This window comes from Delphinapterus leucas, chromosome 2 (genome assembly GCF_059928025.1).
Source record: "Delphinapterus leucas isolate spDelLeu-1000000601 "Yukka" chromosome 2, BTC_Dleu_Yukka2, whole genome shotgun sequence".
In the NCBI taxonomy this organism is placed as follows: Eukaryota; Metazoa; Chordata; class Mammalia; order Artiodactyla; family Monodontidae; genus Delphinapterus; species Delphinapterus leucas.
The window spans coordinates 71,262,464-71,268,463 of NC_143130.1; the positions used below are offsets into that span (position 1 = coordinate 71,262,464).

Here is a 6,000-nt window from a genome sequence, read left to right on the forward strand (position 1 = left end):
AATGCTGTTGAAAAACTGAGCTGACGAGCTCCTGGGAAACCTGAGCCGTACAAGTCTTAGTCAAAAGCGCTGGCTGAGAAATCGCTGGCCCCTGCCAAGCCCGGCGAATGGAAGCTTGCACATTCCCAGGCTGCGTGTTTCAAATACTTTCCGTGGTTTCGCCAGTGGAGGGCCAGGAGAGAAGAATCTGTCGTTACCAACTTGGGTCTGCAAAACAGCTTGGCTGGCGGGGAGCTGTGAAATCGCAGGAGGTGGGAAACCTGACTCAGAGCTTCAGGGATGCGGGGAAAGTGCAGGGGGGAGGGGGCAACCCGACCCGACCTGAGACCTGTGGAGGGGGGCATGGTTGGTGGGAAGGGTGGGGGAGGGACGCGATCCTTTGACTCATGATGGTTCTTGCCGGCTCACCACCGTGACCACCCCTCCCTCTGGCGTGACAGCCGATGTGGTTTCCTGAACGTCCTTCGGCAGTCCAAACTGCTGTCGAGCACCTACTAGGTGCCACGCATCATGCTATCTGATACAACAAGCCTAGGATGTTAGCACGCTGGTATCACATGCCTATTTTTCAAACAAGGAAACTGAGAGCCATAAAGACACAGGCATCACCCCATACCACACAAATGGCCAAAACATCGCTCATCCTTTGTGTATAAAGGGGCTACCATGTGCAAAGATGGCAATGCAAAGATGGAGATGATAAGGCCTTTTTCAGAGAAGGGCTCAAAAGTTTCATAGATGTAAACCAATTGATGTTTTTCAAGGTATCTCTGCATCTACTACCAAAGTTTTCTTATTAAACCGTGTGAAGGAGGAGGGACAAGGATGATTGACAGACCTGACAACAGAGGTGGGGGAGGGGAGGGATGGGTGGCAGAAAGAGCCCTGGGTGACAAGTCTCGGTCCAGCCTGTCGCTAACTCACAGCGTGACCCAGGGGAAGTCACTTCAGTCCCTCTGGGTCTAGGTTTCTGAAGAATATGCTGTCCATGAGCGCACAACCTCCTTTTGTAAGCGCTGTTTGCTACACACCGTTGTCATCACGCCACTGGCTTCCTGTCCCCTCGAACAGGACAACTCTGAAGGGGTGCGTTACACGGAGCCCCGGTCACCTGCAGGGTCCTCTGCACATCAGGCACCCTGTGTTGTCTCCTTTCCTTCCCCCTCTCACATCCCCACTGGCGCTTCCTGAGATCACCTCCCAAATAAACTACTAGCACTCAAATCTGGTTTCGGGCTCCGTTTCCTGGGGGGAGCCAAACTGAAATACCTTCCTTGTCTGTAAAGGAGGAATCCAGGCCAGAAGGGGCTTTAGCCATCATCTGTGACAACCCCCTTGCTGTACATAGAGAGTGACTGAGGCCTGAAAAGGAGGAGCTGCCACCTCACTAGCTGTGACCTTCCCCGTCTCTTCCCCAGGTCTCAGGAGGTAAGGCCCAGGGTACGGGGGCAGTCGGGCACCGATGTCGGGGTGCCCCTGGGCTATGAATCCCCTGTTGACCCCTACCCACAGCCTAAGTGGCCCCTCGGGATGCCCTGAGGACAGGGGCCCTGTGGAGGGAACTGCAGAGGGGAGTGGGCAGCAGAAGGCCTGGGGGCCTCGGCCCCCTTCCTCGGCACCTTCACCTGGCAGCCGCCCATCTCCCCAGGCCCCACTCCTCCACTCTGCCTCATACGCGTAGGTGAAACCACACGAAACGCCCTCTGCTCTCCGGCCTCGAGCCCCCAAACGTGCTGCTCCCTCTAGCTAGACAGTGCTTCAGGGCCCCCCCATCCCAGGCCAACTCCTCCTCTGCCTTCCAAGGGGCTCAGGCTTCTCCAGCTCCGCGTAGCCTTCCCTGACATCTGCCACGCTCTCACCATCAGCAGTCACCCACTCCCCCTGCCCCTCCATGGGGTCTGGAAGACCCTCCAGCACTGCACCCAGCGAGTCGTCCCTGGGGAACCACTGTGATGAGTCTGTACTATGTCTTCCCATTAGCTCTCCAAGGGCCAGACTCGGGCTCAGGGACATTTCTCTTTGTTTGTTTGTTTAAGAAAAGTTTTACTAATGTGTTAATATTTCAGCAAAGTTATTGCAATGGGTTTAAAAGGCAGACAGACACCCTATTATAGGCTATAAAGTAACAAGTTTCATACAACTGAAATATTACATAGAGCTATGGGATTTACTGAATAACTAACAGACCCATAAAAGAAATTAAATCTGAAAGGTTAAATCCAGCATTAGCACCTACAATATCTGACAGTAAAACTTTTAACCGTTTCATTCTCTCCTAGTACATGTCCTAACTTTCTCCCAAATACAGGGCTCTCAAACCCTAAAGATGAAGGGCACAGGAAGTCCCAATACTAAGAACACACAGACAAAAAGAAGAACTAGAAACAGTGACCCAGGCTTGAGAGTTTTAGTTGGAAACCACTTAACTTACTGAGCTTGAACCAATCATAGTATTTCTGTGCACTGAATACCGTATATGAGGAAAGTCTAGGAATCATATGGTTTGCCAGTAGGGATAGTTAAAAATTAGCAATATATAGTATTACTCCTATCAAATTTTTTTCTCTTAAGTTATATTTATAACAAAACGATAATTAAAATATTTATTAACACTTGCTCATTCAGGGACACAGCAGGGACATTTGTGTTTGATGGTTTAGCATCCACTTTATTGTGCTTACTTATTTTTATAAGGAACAAGCAACACATACCACATCTTCCCAATATTCAAGGTAATGCAGTTAATAACAGAATTCTCAAAAAAAAAAAAACCCAAAAAACAAAAACCTGGAAATTGCATTAAATACTGCTTTAATCAGGAATTGCTATAATAAAACAAGTAACATTATACATTATTTTTCCAATGAGCTTCAGTTTGAGAATCTGAACAGCAGAACTTGATCTTTAAGCTTTGAGTCATGGCAAAACTGGTAATTCTCTGAAATCTGGGAGATGCATTAGCAAAACCAGACACAGCCCACCCCTCACCAAAATCCTGGAGAAAAGCGTTTTATGAATCTGGGGGAGTAAGACTGAGCACTGGCTAGTTTACGACTTGCTGAAGCCCAGGGAATGACGAGAGCCACTGGCACTGCTGGCAGGTAAGAAATAAACTATGTTGGGCTGACCAACTGCATATTTTATTAATGGCTTTGAATTAAAAAAGTGAAATGCTTCACTGCGTTTTCTCAAAAACTAATCAAAAGATTACAGAGTCCTCCACCATTTGGAGACACAAAGTGGATGCTGAGCGACTAGCAGTCACTCCAGGTGTGGAATTCTAGAAAGTCAGTCCTTGGAGCGAATGGCACCGTGGCTCTGGCAGCAGATACGAGGGAATGATGCTCTGGAGAGGAGGTGGGGGGCACTCTGCGGTCGGCCGGTGCACAGATGAGGGTCCCAGCTGGAGGTGGGCCTTTAATTCTATGGTTTATCTTCCACTGCTCATGCCTCTGTCTTCATAAATAGTAATTTCAATAACTCGAAGTCCTCTCTCGATGGGATCTGTCAGGAGGAGGCCTTGGGGAGCATAGATCTTCTCGTTCTGCCCTTGAATGTATTTGGAGACTTTCTTCAGAACCTTCTCGTAGTGAGTTTCCATGCACAGGAAGTTGGTGTACACTGTTAGACAAGCCAGGCAGCCTTCAAGATAGGACTGGCCCCCGAGCTTCTCTGCTTCAGCATAAAGGTTATTTAGAGTTCGAACTGTTTCTTCAAATTGTTGCCTGTCAATCCGGTTCTCCAGCTCCGCGGGGAACTTGGTCTGGAACTGGCAGCGGGTGCCACTGCTGTAGTCTCGCTGAATAAAAACCTTCCCGGACACTGGCGCCTGCTGCGGCCTCATGGCGAGGACAGGACGGGCCGCGCCCCCGCTGCCCTCCAGCGGCTGTCGCACCGCCTTCAGGGACATTTTTATCCTCAGATGCTGGCTCTTACAGCTCTAGAAATGTTTGCTGAGTGAAGAAGTGTAGGAAAATCGTTCAAAACTTGTGGAGACCCCAGAATCGTTGTCCTTTCCCCATCTTTGTTGTCTTTTTCCTTGGTTGGTCATGGAAACAACGGGGCCAAGGAGAAGCTGTTACAGAGCAGTGAGAAGGCTGTTGGTGGGGCAGGGGAGCAGCAGGCCAGCCGGGCTCGGTGGGAGAAGGGAGCCGGAGGGGCTGGGCAGGCAGCGGGTACTGGGCTTCACCTGCAGGAAGCCTGATGGGGAGACCAAGGCCAGGGATCTGGGACCCCAGACCAGAGCCTCAGAAGGCCAATTCTGCCACATTACACAGCTCCATTCACTGTCAGAGATGAGCAAGGAAGCGGCCCTGTGACAGGTCCCTTCCTGGGACAATTTTCTAAAAGTGCAGTGATTTTAAAAGCTTTTCTAACTGGAATGCAAACAAAATCCCACCTAGACATCCAACATGTAAATAATTGCCCTGGTTGAAGCGGGGGACACATGGGGTGGAGTTGCCAGTCCTCTCGACGATCCCTTATCCTGAGGCAAACCACTCTGGGAGTCCCCTAGGGCTCCACAGAGCTGTTTAGAAACCACTAGCCAAGTGGCAAGAGCTGGATTGTGTCAGAGGACCCAGGTTCTAGTTCCACTCTGCTATTTCAGGCTGTGTGACTCTGGACAAGTTACCTCACCTCTCTGGGCATAGGTTTCTTCAACCCCACAATGGAAAAGTTAACATCTGCCTCACAGGGTTGCTGAGAGGCTCAAAGGGGTGATAACCAGGGAAGCTTGGCACCCTACTGTGGTCACACATATAATTTGTCGGAGACCCAGAAGGACATGAGAAATTCTGTGTCATCTTGAAAGAGGAGCTCTTGGAGGCACTAGGCCCTGGGCTGCAGAACAGACACATGGCTGTGAGACTCACGGTTGCCTTTCTTCCTGGGATTTCAGGCCCGAAGTGTTCACGAGGTACCCCTTCGCCCCAGACCTCATTACCCAGCCAGCTGGGGCCCTCGCACAGTCACTGCTTCTCTTCCCTGGGTGTGGGGCTGGGACACGTGAGCATGGAAAATTCTTCCCCTCACTGCTCCACCAGCTGAACCCCAGCAAACCTCAGTCCCAGCCCAGGACTGTGTACCCCTAAAGGGAAATGGAAGCAGAGCGCTCTGGCTCCAGGAATCCACTAATGGAACCTTGTTAATTACTATGTAAATTACTTTAATAGCCTGGATCCCCCTCAGACATTGTTTGGGGGTCTCCTGGAGGGGAAGGAGCAGCCTTTCCTTGGCCCAAGACTCCCATGTATGGTTTCCCACAGGGCAGGAATAGATGCACAGATGGGGAACTAGAGGAAAAGATGGATTCACAGCTGCCCCTGGTCCATGGGATCTTGAATGTGACACGGAGATGCAGGAACAGACTCCACCCTTGAAGGCTGGAACTGAAAAGGACCTAGGATGATCTCTAGGCCACCCTCACCCCCTTGCTGCATCCAGGAGAAACAAAAGCCCAGAACAGGTGAGTGACGTGTCCAAAGTCACACAGCAAGGTGATTGGTCAGGCAGGGACTAGTCTCCCACCTCCAGCCCAGGGGTTCTCAAACTGGCACTTGTGGGATGAGCTGGACCCGGGTGTCCTGCCTAAAACATCATATAGTGAGACTTTCCCAGTGTACAGAGGAAAAAAAATTAATTTAAAGAGAAGTATTTTCTTGATTTTAGGTTCAATGTATACTTTAAAAAAAAAAAGATACACTATCCTAGAGACATGATACATAGTTGTATTTTCTTCCATAAATGTGCTTTTGTATTATGGAATTATGTATGTTTGAATGTCACAGTGGTCTATGAGGAACACCATGACCTTACGATCCTCTGACCTGAAGGAAAACCTCAGCCCCGAGGCACTTATTTTTATCTCAATTTTCCAGATGGGGGAGGAGACACAGAGAGATGCTAACAGACTTGCCTCAGGACTTCTGACCTGTGCTCTTTCCACCACACAGCTTATTAGAAGTATGTATAAACAAAGAGTAAATAGGTTCTGGGAAA

The 6,000-nt window shown here is 49.7% G+C and overlaps 1 pseudogene; it reads right to left on the bottom strand.

Annotated features, from left to right (window-relative positions):
• Positions 1-1,943: 1,943 nt before the first annotated feature.
• On the bottom strand, positions 1,944-5,035 carry LOC111177588 (golgin subfamily A member 7 pseudogene; annotated as a pseudogene).
• Positions 5,036-6,000: the final 965 nt, after the last annotated feature.